The 20,193-nt window shown below is 43.2% G+C and overlaps 1 protein-coding gene and 1 non-coding gene across 2 annotated transcripts in view; one reads left to right on the top strand and one right to left on the bottom strand.

The window, feature by feature from the left end:
• TNS3 (tensin 3) overlaps nucleotides 1-20,193 on the top strand; it is a 418,803-nt gene that overhangs the window by 7,692 nt on the left and 390,918 nt on the right. The gene's annotated exons all lie outside the window — the stretch shown is intronic.
• LOC140907988 (U6 spliceosomal RNA) lies at nucleotides 18,635-18,739 on the bottom strand. The gene has a single exon (XR_012157699.1). It is a non-coding gene; the product is annotated as a U6 spliceosomal RNA (small nuclear RNA).

Raw genomic sequence — 20,193 nt, forward strand, 5'->3', positions numbered from 1 at the left:
AGGGAGCCAGCCTGGCTGGCAAGAAGAGAGGCTGATATGGGATAATCTCTTTGCCCAGGGGACCTGCTTTGTTGCCTTGCAAACTGGAGCACCCTGGAGTTCCAATTATCAATGAATTAAGATGAGAGTCAGTGGCAAGATAACCAAATAATGTTAATTATGCCACTGAGCCATGAGAACAGGCTTGCATCTGACAGTCAAGCTATCAGATGTCAGGGTGTATGGTGAAAATGACGTAATGATTTATTCAGTCTTTAGGCACGGGGTGACAGTTTAGAAAATGGCTAATGTTGCAAAGATAAGTGTAGTCCTGTGTTCTGAGTAGAAGTCTATGAGCAAAGGAGCTCCTGAGTTCTAACGCTGCCTGTCACAGGGAATATTTCTGGCCCAAGCTATCCTCTCTTGTAGAGAAATCAATGGACAGGGACTCAGAGAAAAAATCACGATGAAGATTCCCTTGCACCCCCACCACATTAACTTAATAGGGGAGCTGCCACCATCCCCCTGCCGAAAAATCTCTGTCCCTTGCAAAACTGGCAGAATGCTAGGGATCTTCAGGAGGCCAAGCTATCTTCATGGAGGACCCTGTGCCTTTGCTCTGGCCATCCCTCTTGAATCCCTGCTGGTTTCTGAGCCTCTGCCCCAGTTATCCTGTCTGTAAAATAGGGATAAGGAGTGCTATAAAAGTTATATAATGCTTGTAAAAGTCTTGAACAATAAAAAGTGTTATACAATGCTAATTACAGTTGCTCGTCCGTGTTTACTACAAGAGTAATACAAGATAATTCTGATGCATCAAAACATGGAGTAAATGGTCTGCTAACTTTCCACCCAAAGATCTGGAGAAGTAAGGAAAAAAGGTGGAAAGGGATAATAGTGAGAGAAGAATTTGAAAAGGGAGGCTAGGACACTATTTGTGCTGTTAGCTCAAGCCACCATGTGGGTCAGTATAAAGGCCCAGGTTTTCCCAGTATTCTGAGTTAAGTGCATAATCCTGTAGTATTTAACGTCTATTAATAAATTAATCGTTCATTCTGAAGAGTCCCAGAACAGCATATAGATCAGTGAGAGCAAGGGAAAATGATAGCATATTTAAACAGGGTTTTAACTTTATGAATACTGTAACATGACTCTATGAGGGAGCATAACAAAACTTAGAACTTTTAAAGGAATAAAACCCGTGGTAGCTGATAAGTCCTTGGACCTTATAAGTGTAAAGAGTTAGAGAGGGTAGTTTAGTGACCTAAGCCGTCCCCTCTTTGAAATTCCTGTCCTCTGTCATGGTTCCACATTTGAAATCTCAGGGGTGTCTTTCTGACTGAGTGCCATGCTCTTTCCTAGAACTAGTGGGGTTATTTAAGCGTTAATACTTCTATTCCTCAAAGTATGATTTCCAGTAATTGACTGTGATTTGTATGAATCTGTTCATTTGGAATTGTTCGATGAATTTTTTGAGCAAACATCATTTATTTCTTCAGATCTGACATTAATAAAAAACACCTATACAAAACTTCTGTATGCCTGGATGGTAATTAAACATACAGTATCCTACCAGCAACCTTAATACTAATATGCAAATAAACTAACTCTACCAGCCAGCAGCCTTAAATAACCAAATGGAGATAACAATTTACTTCAGGAAGCTAACAATAAAAATGTGAGCACTCCAGAAAATCCTCCCACCCCCAAATCATCCTTATTCTTCCCCATCACCACCTGCCCCATACCATATCAAACTGCTTTTACAGCATGGCCTGAAGAGCATCATATGGAGGTTATTTTGGGATAAGAAAAGGAGCAAGTTTTGAAATCTTGGAGCTTTCCTAGAGAAGAGCTGAGTGGCAGCTCCCTCCCCTTTTATTAAGTAGGGCGAGCCATCTTGAGTTTCTCCACTGACCACAGCTGCAGTAGTGCTTCTTCTTACAGATTTCTCTGAACTGCTTGCTTTGAGCATTCAGTCAATCATTCAATATTCAGAATTGAATGAATTAACTAGTGTCTTTTCCCTTTTCCATGAGAAAGAGGTTTATGTTTTGGCTGCATACAGGGAACTCAGTTTTTAAGAGACCCTGGACTCTATCTCTGACTGAGAAAGAGACGGAGTTATTAACCACTGAAAGTAAGATGTCCTGGAAGTTAGATTTTAAGGGGGTTTTGTTGTTGTTGTTTCATTCATACAAAGTCTTTCCACATGCACGTGTATAAGTTCCTAGTTGGGAATGCTGTAGCAAGGTCCTTATTTGGCTCATTTCATTGGATTTGTAGCAGGACTCTTACCAGAGGTGAAATTGGGCTTCACAATCTCAGCGGCAAAACTCTTCTTGACTTCAAGGAGCCACCCCAGGAGTTTGTGCTGTATTACTTGTTAGATTAACTGTTCCAGTGCCAGAGTTCTGCCGTGGGCTTTCAGGAACACTGTCCACTACTGTTAAGTGTCCCATATGCAATAATATTTCTCATAACTAACAACATGTATTTACTGGTGTCCATTTTTGGGTGCTGTTCCTCACCATCACTGCTTTCCCCCATTCCAAACATTCATGTGAACAGAAAACACTTGTACAACACAAACTTACTCAAACCAAACATAGAGTAAGGCAGGAGTGGCCAGCCTGTGGCTCTGGAGCCACATGCGGCTCTTCAGAAGTTAATATGCAGCTCTTTGTAGAGGCACAGACTCCGGGGCCGGAGCTACAGGTGCCAACTTTCCAAAGTGTCGGGGGGTGCTCACTGCTCAACCCCCTGGTTCTGCCACAGGCCCTGCCCCCTCCCCTGAGCCTGCCATGCCCTTGCTCCTCCCACCCCCTCCACCAGAGCCTCCTGCATGCCAGGAAACAGCTGATTGGGAGGTGCGGGGAAGGAGAAGGAGGCGCTGATCAGCAGGGCTGCCGGTGGGCAGGAGGCGCTGGGAGTGGGTGGGGGGAGCTCATGGGGGGACTGCTGACATATTACTGTGGCTCTTTGGCAATGTACGTTTGTAAATTCTGGCTCCTTCTCAGGCTCAGGTTGGCCACCCCTGGAGTAAGGCATCAACTATGTTTTCATAGAGAATTTGGTGCACTATTCATTTACCTCTGCTCTTCGCTATGTGAGATTCTTTCAGTAGAGACCTTAAAAACTGAGGTATTGTATGTTCTTCATGGACATTAGAGTAAGGGCTTGCCCACTGTAGGTCATAGCATTTCAGCTCCTGCTGCTGTTTCACACTGGGTATGTCTACACTGCACACTAAGCCTGGGTTCTGACTCAGGTTTGAGCCCAGCCCAGCCCCGCTCTCCTTCTTCTACCCATGCAGAAAAAAGCCTGACTCAGGTCAGCAAGCACTCAGGACCCAGGTCCTATGTGGGGGGGGGTGAGTCAGAGCCAGAGTTCCATTGGGATTCCGGTCCAAGCCCTGTCATTTTTCACCATGGATGCAGGTCAACCTGCAGACCCAAGTTGAAAGGTCTCTGTGGTGCAATATGGACATGTTAGCATGGCTGTGAGCTGGATACATCAATTGTAAATGCAGGTTTGGAATGCAGTGTGGATGCTCAAACATGGGTTTGGAAATACTGAGCCCATAAGCCAGGGTCTCAGGTACCTGGACTTAGCATGCAGTATCGATATATCCACTGTGGTATGAAAGTGCCTTCCTTCCATCTCAGTGGTGGCTGGTTTTCAGCATTAGAGTATGTATACTGCCCTAAATAGCTGCCATGACAATGATGTATGCCCAAGCAAAGGCCAGCTTCCGAAAGCAGATGCTTCTGCCAGCTAGAAAATGTGAAGAGCATTTGGGATCTAATACTAGGTAATAATTATCAAATTGTAATGTGATGATACTAAATTGTCATTTTAGTTTCATAATTCATTTTTAGGGCTGAGTTCCTGTAGCTCTGGAACAGGGCAGCAAACTGACAAGCTTGTAATTTTAAAAATGGTCTTTCTCTGTGTATTGCTTTTTTAAAATTTCATTTTGACTGAAGGAAAACTGAACTAAATTGGGGTAAAATGACAGACTGCCACGGTTTCTTTTTCCTGTTAATTCTCTGGGAACCAGTTGGTGTGTGTGAGATGGCACTTTGCTATTCAAACTAGCTTCCCTCTCACCTTATTCATTCATGTCAGAACCTGGTGATCCTAATAATGGAAAAAGTCATGGGAAACTTAGGGCATCTCAAAGTGAGGGGCTGTGTATGAGATGAGGAGCTGAGGGTGAGTCATGGAGAAATTCAGCATACCATTTTGATCTTTTGTACATGAAAAACAGGAACCTTTAAAAATTATTCCTGAAACTAGAGGAGGTTTCAGTCCAAACCTAGACCCACTGTCATGGTCTGACTCAAAATCTTGGATGAAACTCTCTCAATATTCATGGATTAATCTCCGGTTAGTGCCACAGGCGGTAACTGATAACTGGTCCTTGCATGCCCAGGCAAATTCTGCAAAGGATCTTGAGTAGCATGGGACCTCAGAGGTGTAGTGAACAGGCCCACAGGTACATGGAACACACCCTGGTGCTCACTAACCCATGCCCCTATCTACCGGGTAAGTCGCAAACACCTTAATGGTTTCTATGGTGGACAAGAATGTTATACTCTACAGTGGCATAGCAAGCAGAGGGAAGCATAGTGGTTGTGGCTACTACTATAGAAGGCATGCAGAATGATTCCATGTCGATAGCCATCGACTGCAGCCTACGTCCTGACAGTCCTCTTGCGAAAGCGTGCCACTGGAGCCCAGGTGAAGGGCAAGAGAGTGTGGATGGTGTGATGCAAGACAGCCACTGAAAATAATCCATGCAATGTGTTCTGATGATGGAGGAAAGCTTTGGGCGAATAGCAAAGCAACGGGCATGATGATGCTGGAGGTTGTAGTCTCAGATCTGCAGATAGGTAGCTCACAACATCAATCACAGGTTGTAATCCTTTCTTTGTATTAAGCTCCTTACGCACTTCATGAGGAAAGGACTGCCACTCATGCATCAGGGTTTTTTAACACAACCATACTCGCAAGATGGAAAACCGTCAGCTTCATCTTTGGTCATGAAGGACAACAGCAACAGCGATCTCCAGACCCAAGTCCAAATATTGACGGTTTCATAATATTCAGTTTAGAGGGAAAATAGAGGCCCTGATTTGGGAAAACACATAGGAGTGTATCAATTTTAACCATAGACTGAATTGGGATCCTTTCCTGAATTGAGGCTGTCAAGGTTCCTCCCTCACTCTGAACTCTAGGGTACAGATGTGGGGACCTACATGAAAACCCTCCTAAGCTTATCTTTACCAGCTTAGGTCAAAACTTCCTCAAGGTACAAAATATTCCACCCTTTGTCCTTGGATTGGCCGCTACCACCACCAAACTAATACTGGTTACTGGGGAAGAGCTGTTTGGATGCGTCTTTCCCCCCAAAATACTTCCCAAAACCTTGCACCCCACTTCCTGGACAAGGTTTGGTAAAAAGCCTCACCACTTTGCCTAGGTGACTACAGACCCAGACCCTTGGATCTTAAGAACAATGAACAATCCTCCCAACACTTGCACCCCCCCTTTCCTGGGAAATGTTGGATAAAAAGCCTCACCAATTTGCATAGGTGACCACAGACCCAAACCCTTGGATCTGAGAACAATGAAAAAGCATTCAGTTTTCTTACAAGAAGACTTTTAATAAAAATAGAAGTAAATAGAAATAAAGAAATCCCCCCTGTAAAATCAGGATGGTAGATATCTTACAGGGTAATTAGATTCAAAACATAGAGAACCCCTCTAGGCAAAACCTTAAGTTACAAAAAAGGTACACAGACAGAAATAGTTATTCTATTCAGCACAGTTCTTTTCTCAGCCATTTAAAGAAATCATAATCTAACACGTACCTAGCTAGATTACTTACTAAAAGTTCTAAGACTCCATTCCTGGTCTATCCCTGACAAAGACAGACTATAGACAGACACACAGACCCTTTGTTTCTCTCCCTCCTCCCAGCTTTTGAAAGTATCTTGTCTCCTCATTGGTCATTTTGGTCAGGTGCCAGCGAGGTTACCTTTAGCTTCTTAACCCTTTACAGGTGAGAGGAGCTTTCCCCTGGCCAGGAGGGATTTCAAAGGGGTTTACCCTTCCCTTTATATTTATGACACGCCCCCCAAATCTCAGCTAGGGTGAAACACTGGCTGGGATTTCTTCCTGAAGCTCTAGGAAAAATAGAGTTAATAAGACACATGTATCTCTAAAAATACTACCAAGTACATAAAGACTAACAATATTTTCTACATCTCGAGGACGATTTTAACCAGTTGATTCTGGGAAACTTTCATGGGAGAGTGCATCAGGCACTTTGTTAGAAGCTCCTGAGATGTGTTGGGTGTTGAAATCAAAATCTTGGAGAGCTAAACTCCACCGAAGAAGTTTTTTGTTAGTTTCTTTGACAGTGTGAAGCCACTTCAGTGCAGCATGGTCGGTTTGCAGGTGGAAACGCCGTCCCCAAACATATGGGCGTAGCTTTTCCAGAGCGTAGACAATGGCATAACATTCTTTTTCCGTGACTGACCAGTTGCTTTCCCTCTCAGACAGTTTTTTGCTGAGAAACACTACAGGGTGGAATTTTTGATCAGGTCCTTTCTGCATTAAAACTGCTCCCACACCACGCTCGGACGCATCTGTGGTTACTGGGAACGGTTTGTCAAAGTCTGGGGCCCTTAGTACAGGGTCAGACATGAGTGTCGCTTTAAGCTTGTTAAAGGCCTTCTGACACTTTTCGGTCCACTGAACAGCATTTGGCTGTTTCTTTTTGGTTAGGTCTGTCAGTGGGGTGGCGATTTGGCTGTAGTGCGGTACAAATCGTCTGTAATAACCGGCCAAGCCTAAGAAGGATTGGACCTGTTTCTTTGACTTTGGGACAGGCCACTTTTGGATAGCATCCACTTTGGCCTGTAGGGGGCTGATAGTTCCTTGACCCACCTGGTGTCCAAGGTAAGTCACTCTGTTTAGGCCTATTTGACACTTCTTAGCCTTAACAGTTAGTCCTGCCTCCCTTATGCGCTCAAGGACTTTTTGTAGATGTTCCAGTTGGTCTGCCCAGGAATCCGAAACTATGGCCACATCGTCAAGGTAGGCGACTGCATATTCTCCTAATCCCGCTAGGAGACCATCTACAAGTCTTTGGAAAGTGGCGGGTGCATTTCGCAGCCCGAAAGGGAATACATTAAATTCATACAGCCCGAGATGTGTGGTGAAGGCTGACCTTTCCTTGGCAGATTCATCTAGCGGTACCTGCCAGTACCCCTTGGTTAAATCCAAGGTAGAGATGAACTGGGACCATCCCAGTTTCTCTAATAGTTCATCTGTGCGTGGCACTGGATAGTTGTCTGGGCGAGTTACAGCATTTAGCTTACGGTAGTCCACGCAAAAACGTATTTCCCCATCTGGTTTGGGAACTAGAACCACTGGAGATGCCCAGGCACTTTCAGAGGGGCGGATTACACCCATCTGTAACATATCCTGGATCTCCCATTCTATAGCAGTTTTAGCTTGAGGAGACACCCAGTAAGGTTGGACTCTAATTGGGTGAGCATTTCCTGTGTCAAGGGAGTGGTATGCCCGTTCAGTCAGTCCTGAGATGGCTGAGAACGATGGCGCGTAGCTAGTGCACAGCTCCTTGATCTGCTGTCACTGCATACGCCCAAGGGTCATGGAGAGGTTCACCTCTTCCACACCACCAGCACATTTCCCTTTGTAGTAGACACCTTCAAGCCACTCAGCATCATCTCCTCCCTGGGCTGTAAACTGACAAACCTTTAATTCTCTGGAATAAAAGGGCTTTAGAGAATTAATATGATACACCTTAGGCTTTCGGTTGGAGGTGGGGAATGCTATGAGATAATTAACAGCTCCCAGGTGCTCCTGGACCGTGAATGGCCCTTCCCACGATGCTTCCATTTTATGGGCCTGGAGCGCCTTTAAGACCATGACCTGGTCTCCTACTTTGAAGGAATGCTCTCTGGCATGTTTATCATACCAGGCTTTTTGCTCTTTTTGAGCATCCTGTAAGTTTTCTCTAGCAAGGGCTAAAGAGGTTCTGAGGGTGTTTTGTAGGTTGGTTACAAAGTCCAGAATGTTAGTTCCTGGAGAAGGTGTAAATCCCTCCCATTGCTGCTTCACCAACTGCAATGGCCCCTTAACCTCACGGCCATATACAAGTTCAAATGGGGAAAACCCTAAACTGGGATGTGGTACAGCTCTGTAGGCAAAGAGCAACTGCTGCAACACTAGGTCCCAATCATTGGAGTGCTCATTTATGAATTTACGTATCATGGCCCCCAACGTTCCATTAAACTTCTCCACCATGTCATTTGTTTGATGGTGGTAAGGAGTGGCAACCAAGTGATTTACCCCATGAGCTTCCCAAAGGTTTTTCATAGTTCCTGCCAGGAAATTAGTCCCTGCATCTGTGAGGATGTCGGAGGGCCAACCTACCCTGGCAAAAATGTCTGCTAGTACCTGGCACACACTTTTAGCCCTGGGGTTGCTTAGAGCTACTGCTTCCGGCCATTGGGTGGCAAAATCCATGAAAGTCAGTATGTACTGCTTTCCTCTGGCTGTCTTTTTCGGAAAAGGACCCAGAATATCCACAGCTACTCGCTGAAATGGAACTTCAATGATGGGGAGTGGCTGGAAAGGGGCTTTGACCTGGTCTTGGGGTTTTCCCACTCTTTGGCACACCTCACAAGACTGGACATAGGTAGAAACATCCTTGCCCATTCCCTCCCAGTGGAATGACCCCCCCAACCGGTCTTTGGTCCTGTTCACCCCAGCATGGCCACTAGGGTGATCATGGGCTAAGCTCAAGAGCTTGGCCCGGTATTTAGTTGGAACTACCAACTGTCTCTGAGGATGCCAGTCTTCCTGGTGTCCCCCAGAAAGAGTTTCCTTGTATAAAAGTCCTCTTTCTACAACAAACCTGGATCGATTAGAAGTGCTGAGAGGCGGTGGGTTGCTCCGTGCCGCCGTCCAAGCTCTCTGGAGGCTTTCATCTGCTTCCTGTTCGGTCTGGAACTGTTCCCTTGATGTTGGAGACATCAGTTCCTCATGGGATTGTGGACCTAGGCTTGGTACCTCTGGAAGCGATATAGGGGATGGAGCTGTTTCTGTTGACTGTGAACCGCTCTCTGCTGGTGCACTATGTTGGGATTCAGGCTCCAGCTGAGCCTCTTGTGTAGGGTTATCGGCTGCTGCCAGTTCAGGTTCGGTGGGGCCCTCTGGTGTTGAGGTTGCAAGTACTGGATTCAGTGCTGACACTGGGTCTGGTGTTGGTTGTTCGGCTGGTTCCGGTGCTCGGACTGGTTCCATCTGGGTCTCTGGGACGGGTTCTACTACTGCTGTTGCAGACATTGGCCTGGGGTCCGGGTCCATCACCTCTGACCGGGTCCTGATAGAAGTTTCCGGAACAGAGCTAGGCCTCACGGCTTGTTTAACCTGGCTGCGGGTGACCGTTCCCACCCTCTTGGCCTGCTTCACATGATTGGCCAAGTCTTCCTCCAACAGCATGGGGATGGGATAATCATCATAGACTGCAAAAGTCCACGTTCCTGACCAGCCCTTGTACTGGACAGGCAGCTGGGCTGTAGGCAAATTGAAAGAGTTGGACTTGAAGGGTTGAATCGTCACTTGGATCTCTGCGTTGATTAAATTGGGGTCCACTAAGGAAGCATGGATAGCTGACACTTGTGCTCCGGTGTCCCTCCATGTGGTGACCTTCTTCCCGCCCACACTCACAGTTTCCCTCCGCTCCAAGGGTATCTGGGACGTATCTGGGCCTGTGGACCTCTGGTGTGTTTCCTATGCAATGAACTGTAATCTGTTGGGGTTCTTGGGGCAGTTGGCCTTTACATGCCCCAGCTCGTTACATTTAAAACATCGTCCAGCTGACGGGTCACTGGGGCGAGGTGGGTTGCTGGAGAATGGGGTGGTGGGACGATAAGGGGTCTGGAGGGTTCTTTGGGAGGTAGGTGGGGCCTTGGGCAGCCCCCGGTAATAGGGTGTGGTCTGGGGTTGTCCCTTCTGGTCTCCGCTCCAACTGCGACCAGTTTTCTTCTTCTCTGCCACCTCCACCCATCTGGCTCCAATCTCTCCTGCCTCGATTACAGTTTTGGGCTTCCCATCTAGGGTGTATCTTTCTATTTCCTCTAAGAATTGTTCCATTTGCATTAGGAAGGGCAAATTTACTGGAGATTCAACACTTGCTCCTGATATCCAGGCATCCCAATGTTTCACAATGTGGTAGGCATGTCGGGTAAATGACATGTCTGGTTTCCACCTTAGGGCTCTGAACCTCCGACGAGACTGCTCGGGTGTTATCCCCATTCTGACTCTCGCCTTGGATTTAAACAGTTCATACTTGTTCATGTGTTCTTTAGGCATTTCAGCTGCCACCTCAGCTAAGGGTCCACTGAGCTGCGGCCTCAGCTCTACCATGTATTGGTCAGTAGAGATGTTGTACCCAAGGCAGGCCCTTTCGAAGTTTTCTAAGAAGGCCTCAGTATCATCACCTGCCTTGTAGGTGGGGAACTTTCTGGGATGGGAAGTGGTACTTGGAGAAGGATTACTAGGGTTTGTTGGGATATTCTGCTGAGCCTTTATCTTCTCCATCTCCTCCACATATTTCCTCTCTTTTTTCCTTCTCCTCCAGTTCTTTGTCCCTTGCTTCCATAGCTCTCCTGTGAGCAGCCGCTTGGTGTTGTTCTGCCTCTCTTGCTTGTTCCTTCTTCAGTCGCATGAGTTCTATCTGTCTTTCATATTCCCTTTATCTTTCCGCAGCCTGAAATCTGGCTAATTCCAGCGTTAGTCGAGCCGTGGATTTTGTCATTCTAACCTCTCTGTTTTTAACTAACTTTACACCCGAGGTTTAGAAATAAACAAAACTTGGCTGTAAAATTTTGCTGTGCTGGAATAGAATACCTATTTGCTGATAGTGATTGTCAGCCTACAGAAAAAGACAATTCCCTTGTCTCTGCTCTGGGCCCAAATCAAAGCAAAAAACCTCCAACTACTTGGAAACCTGCTTACCAGCAGCCCAACGGAAAAAAAATTCCTTTTCAAACCTGTGCTCCTTGTAAAACAAAAAAAAATCAAAATCCTAAAAAAACCCCCAAAACCCTGCCACTTTTGTCTCCAGGCAAATGGGTAGAACACCCCCCTCCCTATTTACTTTTAGGGAAAAAAAAAACCTCTGGGTTGGAAGACTGTGAATTTCCCTGCAGGAGTTAAGTACCCTGCCTTTCACAAAGATAATCCCCTTTTGTTTCAGCTCTGGCTCCAAAGCAGAGAGAAAACAAGCTGCTTTTCCAGCAGCTCCAAAGGAAAAAAAAATTCCTTTTTAAAATCTGTATTTCTAGTTCAAAAAATCTCAACTGGATCTCAAATTGATTTCAGGTTAATCCCTCCTCTGCCACCATGTCAAGGTTCTTCCCCCACTCTGAACTCTAGGGTACAGATGTGGGGACCTGCATGAAAACCCTCCTAAGCTTATCTTTACCAGCTTAGGTCAAAACTTCCCCAAGATACAAAATATTCCACCCTTTGTCCTTGGATTGGCCGCTACCACCACCAAACTAATACTGGTTACTGGGGAAGAGCTGTTTGGATGTGTCTTTCCCCAAAAAATACTTCCCAAAACCTTGCACCCCACTTCCTGGACAAGGTTTGGTAAAAAGCCTCACCACTTTGCCTAGGTGACAACAGACCCAGACCCTTGGATCTTAAGAACAATGAACAATCCTCCCAACACTTGCACCCCCCTTTCCTGGGAAATGTTGGATAAAAAGCCTCACCAATTTGCATAAGTGACCACAGACCCAAACCCTTGGATCTGAGAACAATGAAAAAGCATTCTGTTTTCTTACAAGAAGACTTTTAATAAAAATAGAAGTAAATAGAAATAAAGAAATCCCCCCTGTAAAATCAGGATGGTAGATACCTTACAGGGTAATTAAATTCAAAACATAGAGAACCCGTCTAGGCAAACCCTTAAGTTACAAAAAAGATACACAGACAGAAATAATTATTCTATTCAGCACAGTTCTTTTCTCAGCCATTTAAAGAAATCATAATCTAACACATACCTAGCTAGATTACTTACTAAAAGTTCTAAGACTCCATTCCTGGTCTATCCCCGACAAAGACAGACTATAGACAGACACGCAGACCCTTTGTTTCTCTCCCTCCTCCCAGCTTTTGAAAATATCTTGTCTCCTCATTGGTCATTTTGGTCAGGTACCAGCGAGGTTACCTTTAGCTTCTTAACCCTTTACAGGTGAGAGAAGCTTTCCCCTGGCCAGGAGGAATTTCAAAGGGGTTTACCCTTCCCTTTATATTTATGACAGAGGCCAAAGAGAGGTTCAAGCTACAAATTCACATCACTACTCACATTTGGGTGCAAGGTTTTGGTTTAGGTCTAGATCTACCAGAACCTAAATATGTACTATGGTTCATAAACTGTTATAATAATAGTAACAGGTAAATAACAGTAAATATAATTTTTATTACTTTTAGTATTATTCTGTATTACTAGTTATGGGGCAAAGATTTTAAAATTTGAATGTCTCAGTTTAGATTCCTAAATCAATTACCTAGATTTTAATGCAAACTGTTGAGTGCCCGGCAATTTTGAAAATCAGGCCACTTAGGCCTTCTCTACATGAGGAAGTTGCATTGGTTTAACAAATTTGTTTTTAAACTAAGTTAGTAAAATTGATGCAGAAGTTGGCCCTTTTAAATTTTCGTTTAAAGCAGGTTGACTTTAGTTTAATTTAAATGGATTAAGAATCAATTTAAACTAAATGTAGTAAACTTGGTATAAACCAAAATAAGAGTTTCCACTCAACCTTTTGCTAAATAAGTTTGACTAAACCATTTTAGAACTAATTTATGTTAAACCAGGGCAAGGTTCTTCTGTAGACAAGGCCTTACTTAGGCATATAAACATGAATTTAGGAGCCTAATTTTAGGCTCTTCTTTTTGGAAAATGGCTTTTTAAAATAATTTGAGTAAGATTTGTGTTCTATATGTTCTGTGACAGAAGAAGGCGGTTGGTTGCAACTGCTTAACACATACACCACACATATGTGAACACACACATACAAATCACAAATCAAAGTAAAAAATGAAGTACTGTTTTTTTTAAATGCTGGGCCTTTCTCCCGCCCTTGGCGTCAGCCCTGAAATCTCCTGGGGTGTTCATTGTGGGGACAATTTGTTGAGACAGGTGATACTGCCCCAGGATGACTGATTCCCTTTGGTAATTACAGATGCAATTCATCTTTTCTAGTTCACTTCTCCCTCTCTCCTCAGGGGGATAATCAGACTCTAATTAATACAGGTTGGGGAAAAGGCAGAGCTTCAAAAAACCACAGGATGAACACTCAGACATTCTTGTCTTTCAAGGCATTAATGATCTGGCTTTCAAGTACATATGAGCAGATCCCTGCAACACCATGCTCTTTCAGGTTTGTGACTAGTGTATGCAGAAGTATTTGTACCTATGGAGCAAGACTGATAACTCCCAGTCACCTTGTAATAAATGCACAGTGGAAGACCATTGTACAGCTTTTGGAGGTCACAAAGTGGAAACTCTTTCCAGTGATACAGATGCTAAAGATGCTCTGTTGCAGCTTAGATTACATCTAAAATAGTTGGTCAATTTTTTTCTTCATGAATAATATTCATTCCGGTTTGGGGTCCCGATCTTGAAATTACAAGTTTCGCTCTGTGGTTTGGGAAACAAGAACTGATTTTCTTTGAACGTGCTTAGTGGATGAGATTCTGTGCATTGCCTCTGAGAAGCACAGTTCAGAACTTCCTACCCAGCTGGAAAGGAGCTAAGGTGGCTTTAAGGCAGCTTTTGTGCCATCACAATTGAGGGCTCCTCCAGGGGCTGGAGAGACCTCTGGGTAATTTAAACAGTCCTGGGGTCCTGTCTAAGTTATGGCCACTTCCCCAGCCTGTCCTATGGCCTGCAGTGCTATCTGGAATCTCGGCAGTGGTGTGTGTTGTGGCTCTGCCCTGACATGCCCCTCCCACCCCAGCACACCTTCCATGCCAGGGCTAATGGGTATTTGGAAGGCAGCCTTACATCTGTCTTCTGCAGTGCCTGCACTGGGGGACACCTTCCCCTAGCCAGAACTCTGTATTTTAGGGCCCCTTAGCCCAGCATGACTGGGAATGAGTAGCTCACCTGTTGCATGTAACTGTGTTTTGTCCAGTTTACACAAATAATTTTCAGGCCTTGGGTTGATTGTGAGCAGTTTGCTTCAGCTATTCAGTGTTTACTGTTAATTATTTATGTTTTGTGATTGGTTGCCTAAATCACATGGCAGTGCTCCTGCCTGGATGTCTGTGAAATGGTTTAAACAGGAGAAGTTGTCAATGCCAAATAACATGCTTCCAGAGTCAATAGTCTAAAACATAGTATGTTGAAATCAGCCCTTTTATTCATATTTACTTATATATAATTTGACTAGGTCTAGTGACAAATAACATCTACTGAATTTAGATTCCATACAAGGAATATTGGATACTATCGTAATTGCTATAAGTTTCGGATTGTTATTAAAATTTTTCTCGACGTTTAACTACTCTGTTGAAAAAACCACATAGATTAATCACAGTAGCAATGTTTTAGTCTCCAATCCTACTTTGGGAGCATACACATGTACAGGTGTCAAAGTGAATAGGACTCTGCAAAAGCTCGGAGGGTTTACATTTATAGATCTCTACCAGGATCATGGTTATAGGTGTTAAGGCATTTTTATTGTAAATACTTTTAATGTACTAGAAAAAGAGTCCCCCTTTTGGTCTGAAATAAAGTTTGAAAGCAGGTTTTTTTTTTAAAAAAGTTTGTTTTGTAGATTTTAAATTTTGATTACTTTTAATGTATCTGAGCAGGGGTAGGCAATGGGGATGTGGTATAAGTGTCAGTGCTCAGCAGGAAAGGACACTGGACAGAGATCTAATTTTGTTGGGGCAGAATTGGAGGGAATAGTGAGATGGCGGTAGGAAAATACTGAAAATACTGTCCAAGAGAAGTGTTGAAATTAACACCAGAAAGACTATGACAAAGAATTTCATTTATACGAAGGACAGAGTTATATTTGCTGCGGGATTCATAACCTGAATTTCCTAACTTCAATGCCTTTTAAATGTCATGATGCATGTTAATACAATCTGTGCATTAAATTTGTAATTACCATCTGTATCTTCTGTGCATGGATGCTTTCTAGCTTCAAAAGCAAAGCACCATGTATCCTAAACCTTTAAGGCTGTGGATTCATAACATACCTTAATATGGAGAGAATAGAGCACAACTGCGAATAACAAGCCAATAATTTAATGAAGAGTTTCAGGTGACTCCATGGAATAAATCACAAGAGCAATGCGTATATTGTTTCTGTTGTCACCAGAAACAAAATTGTTTCTGTCTGTCTCCCTCAGGAAGAGATTGTAGAACTTAATTTAAAAAGTGTCACTCTGTTTTTTATTTTAAATGAGGGCTATAAGTTCTGGATCCATGCCCTATACAGTCTCCTGGTGTCCCAAAGCACCAGCTGCTGTCTTCCCCCTTTTCCTGCTTCTCCTGCCTGCTCCCCAGTTCTCTCTCCTGATGACTTTTCTGTAACCATGTGGCTTTGCCCACTGCTTCAGTGGTCCTGACTGTTGTCACTGCCAGTATGTCTCTCAAGTATTCAGTGATTGGTCAATTTTCCTTAATTGATGGGCATGAAAGCATACCCAAGGCTATGACTGGTGGTGTTTCATATAGTACAGTGATGAATTCAGACCCATAAATTACAATTTTTTTCTTTTAGAATAATATCTTGTACTTTTATGAGACCTTCCATCTCCAAGCATTTCACAAACATTTATGATTCAACCCTTTCAATACTCCTGCTTTCAACACTGCCATCCATGTACTATATATCTTGTGTGGTCTACATTTCTATACCTGGACTGTGGCTTTAAACTGCTGCTTGGGTTGGGTTTGGGGTCCATGGAAGGAGCTCGTGGAGGGATGGGCCTACAGCAGACACAATGCCTCGGGGAGTGATAAGGAAGTGCTCACACCAGCAGCGTCTGTGAAACCCTTTTCAAGGATCATCATGTGCTCCCCTGTGCCAGCCCAACTCTGCTGGCCTATCAGCTGCTCTTCCTCTCACACTGTGAGGTTTCTGTAGCTGCTGTTGACTCAGTCCTTGTGTGCTGGGAGTGCAAGGACCAAGGTCATGTCCTGCCTATGCACTGCATTTCTAGGAGAGAGAGAGGAAGCTCTTCTACATTCCCCCTCTTTGCCTCTTCCACTTTTCAGCCCACTGCTGTCCAGATCTATTTCTTCCACCACTCCTGCTGCTTCCTTTCTCCTCCTTTCTCTGGTGATGTCTCCACCATCCTCTTTTTCTACCCTTGCATTATGCACTAGGCTGCTTCTTTTTTTTTCCACCAAAGTGACTCCTCTTCCTAACTCCAGAATCTCAGTCCTTCCCTGTTGTCCAGCTATATCACATCACACCCTTGCATTAATTTCTTTGCATGGACCAAAGTGTGTTCATATTGTAAACCATATGCATGTTCTATAATATATGTATTCTGTATAATAAATCAGTATTTACCTGTTATAGCTAGAGCAGAGCAAAACTTCTTGGTTTCCGGTCACATTCTCTTTGGCTTTCTTTTTTTTTCATCCCCCTTGAGATTTGATTTGAGGAGATGTTGAACAAAAGCAAAGCGAAAGCAAAATATAAATGGAGTCTGCCCAGCATTATGAAGGTCTTCTTGTGGATGGTTTCACAAAACTTTGTCAAAATTTGATCCAGCCTTTATGGACAAGCCTACAGAATTTAGTAGGACTGGAACCAATAGAATTGTATAGGGATGTCTTTTCTATCCTACTTTTAATCCATTCTGTTGAATTTGATAGCAGGGATCAAATTCTCTATTATATTCTATAGCATGGTTCATAAAATCTGCAGAAAGATATAACTTTATATTAAATTCAAGTTCTTACATAAGGGAGAATTGGTTATCCCAAGATTTATAACAAAACCAGCTGAAATCATGAGCCCTAGTTTGGTTACCCCAAATTTCAGTGCTTCAGATTAGAGAGGGTGCAGCAAGTGCTTTTATTGTTTAAAATTTCTGCCTCTGGACTTGAACGTCATCGATCATACATTGTCTGATGGCAGGTTGATTAAATGTAGCAACCTCAGTGCTGTCACTTAATTCTGTTTTAAAGTGTGCATTGGAGAGTGGATTATCAGCAGCCCAGCAGAGTTTAGGATTTGTTTATAATCTCATCTCATTCATTACCTTTTATTCGATCTCCCTGCCTGTCTGTCTACACGTGTCTTTCATCTTATTCTCAGATTGTAAACCCTTCAGGGTGGGACATTTGTATTTTATGTGTGTACTGTGCTTAACACAATGGGGTTCTGAATGCTGATTGGAGGCTCTGAGGTGCTATTGCAAAACCAATGATGAATATCACTAATTTGTCGATTGATACTTAGGAGATCAGATAAAAAACACGAGTCTCTTCGGGGGTATATTTGTGTGCTTTAATCTATTGAAACTTTATATTCTACTGTAAAGACTTTATATTCTACAGCTGACTAATTTGTATTCAACATGTTACATTTGTTTTGAAACTCATTAGGGCCTTAGACCATATGTGGGAACAGGTGGGACATAGCAGACAAAATTTGATAGTATTAAACAACCTTCAATTTGCAACCCCTCTTGATATATTGAGATGGAAAGCTCAATTATCTCTCTAAGTGTGGGTTAGGATGTAATGGTGCAGCACTAGGAGGAGAGACAGCATGGGATGATAATTCCATATCCATTGTGAGATCTCATGCTGAGTTAGGGTAATCTACCCCACCACCCAAACATTAGTTCTGTTGTGCATAATGACTTGTGGCCATGTTCTTAGAATGCAACAAGATCTTCGAATTAGCTCAGCCCATGTCTCTACTGTGTTTTCAACCACGATGTTAAGAAGACTAGCGGGAAGCAGAATGCTTTGCTTTGCAAAGTTAGGATGCCTGAGGGCATTAACAGTAGGCTTGCAACTCACCCCTTCCTCACCCTGCCATGTAAAATGTGTTGTACTCAGCCCCCCAAGGGTGTGAATTCCAGAAGGAAGTTATGTATCCACACAGATCAGCTGAATGTATTCTATGGCAGCACATTTGTTCCCATGAGGAAAGGAACCATGTTTACTCTGCTGCCACATTAAGGATTTCTTTCAGGGGTGAAACGTGACCTGCACATATGTGCATGGTGACAGAAGGCCAAAAAGAAGACATCAGTTTGTTAAATTTTTAGCAAGCTTCCTCAGATGTGCTGTTCTTAGTAAGTAACTGAGCCACCATTACTGAGAATAATTTATAGAGAGACATGGAAATACAATCTCCAAGGCAAATTTGTCCATTGTGATGATCTGAAATGGAAACAACCACTTTCTAAAGTCAATTCCCAATACCTCAGATCAGAACACCCCAGATTTTGGGATGTTCAAAATCTGGATCTGGACTCTAGAGTTGATGTAAGCAACCACTAAAGATGCCAGGCAATGGGGAGTCAGACAGTTTTTTGTTTTGTTTTTTTTCTAATGGAACACTTCACAAATTTGCTTGTCATCCTTGTGTAGGGGCCATGCTAATCTTCTCTGTATCATTGGCCAAACTAATTATGATGAAACTTCTTTCCACCAAAAAAAATGCCAGTTTGTCAAAACCTAAATGTTTCATGGAAACATATTATTTTTGACAAAAATTTAATAGGTTAGGTTTTTCAGGTCAATGAAGGAATTTCTGATCAGAAAGAATCCCCAGAATGTACTCTGAATCAGGAAGAGCAGGGACTTGAACTTGGGTTTCCTACATCACAGGTGAGAGCTGAACCACACAGATATTGGCTACTGTGGGGTGATGATTCCTCTTGTGTTTTTTCACTAAAAATTTCAAAAGGTCTCATTTTCATTCCACACTGGAACAAAAACTATTTTTTTAACTGAGAAATTTTTTGCTGAACAGAAATCTCATTTTTCAGCCAGTCCTAGAATTTTGCCCCTTTATGAGCACCATTAGCTTTATCATCATTGAATGCTGAAGACCTCTTCATGATTAACAGAGAAATATCCCTCAGCAGAGATGCAGGTTAGAGAAATCATGTTCTTCTACTACAATGCTTGTTTTTGGATTTGGGATTTTAGTTCTGCCCACTACAAAGAAGGGACAGTCAACAGAGTTCAGATCTGACTTGGTGTCAGAATCCAGACTTGCCTGAATTTGGGATATTCAGACACAGGTTGTGGAGTGGACATCACTGTGTTGTAATACCTCGGAAATGATGACTTTCTTGTTTTAAAATACTTTAGAAATACTGTGAAAAGTGCTGATTTGACAATCCTAGAGTCTTTTGTTTGTCCACAGAATGGTTATGTTGCAGACAGTGGGAGTGCAAGCTTCTCACACAATCCCTTGCTCATGTTCCTCGGTGCTATTCTGAAGCAACATTCCTTTAGATGAGAGAATACAGTACTGCATTTTTCATGCTGATTCAGTCTCTAGCCTCTCTGTCGAGAGTGCCAACAAAAATGCTAATCAGTGCCAGTTTTATGAGGTGAACTCTTATCTATTAGGTATGGAACAGATAACACAAAACAGTCTTCAGATGGTAATATGTTCTGATCACCACTCACTTAGAAAAAGCCACCTGGAGGTAGATGTTTTCATATTCCATGAGTATCCCCTGAAGCTAACCATTCACTCACCCCTTTCTCATGTTTTCTAATTAGCAAAGCTGTTTGTGTTTTAACCTGTGGTTGCTACCTCATGGTCTATCCTGCCTCTTCTGCTTGATCTTGCTGTTAAATCCCTGAGCCAAATTTTCCTCTGTTACACATCAGTGGAGTTAGACCAGCATAGCTAAGAGAAGAATTTGGCCCATAATGCTACACAATGTCTGTGGCTATAGGCTGTGATGTCATAAATGCAGGATTCTGATTTCACTGCCGTGTGAGGAAAGAAAAGTTGGGCTGGGTGGGGAAAGATTGTAAAGAGCCCACCAGAAACAACTGTCATGCACAGTTCTTTTGATTTTTAGGTTCTTTCCTTGCAAATTTAGTCCAGGATAAAAGTCTCCATATGCCTTTATAAGGGA

Source organism: Lepidochelys kempii, chromosome 2 (genome assembly GCF_965140285.1).
Source record: "Lepidochelys kempii isolate rLepKem1 chromosome 2, rLepKem1.hap1, whole genome shotgun sequence".
Taxonomy (NCBI): domain Eukaryota; kingdom Metazoa; phylum Chordata; order Testudines; family Cheloniidae; genus Lepidochelys; species Lepidochelys kempii.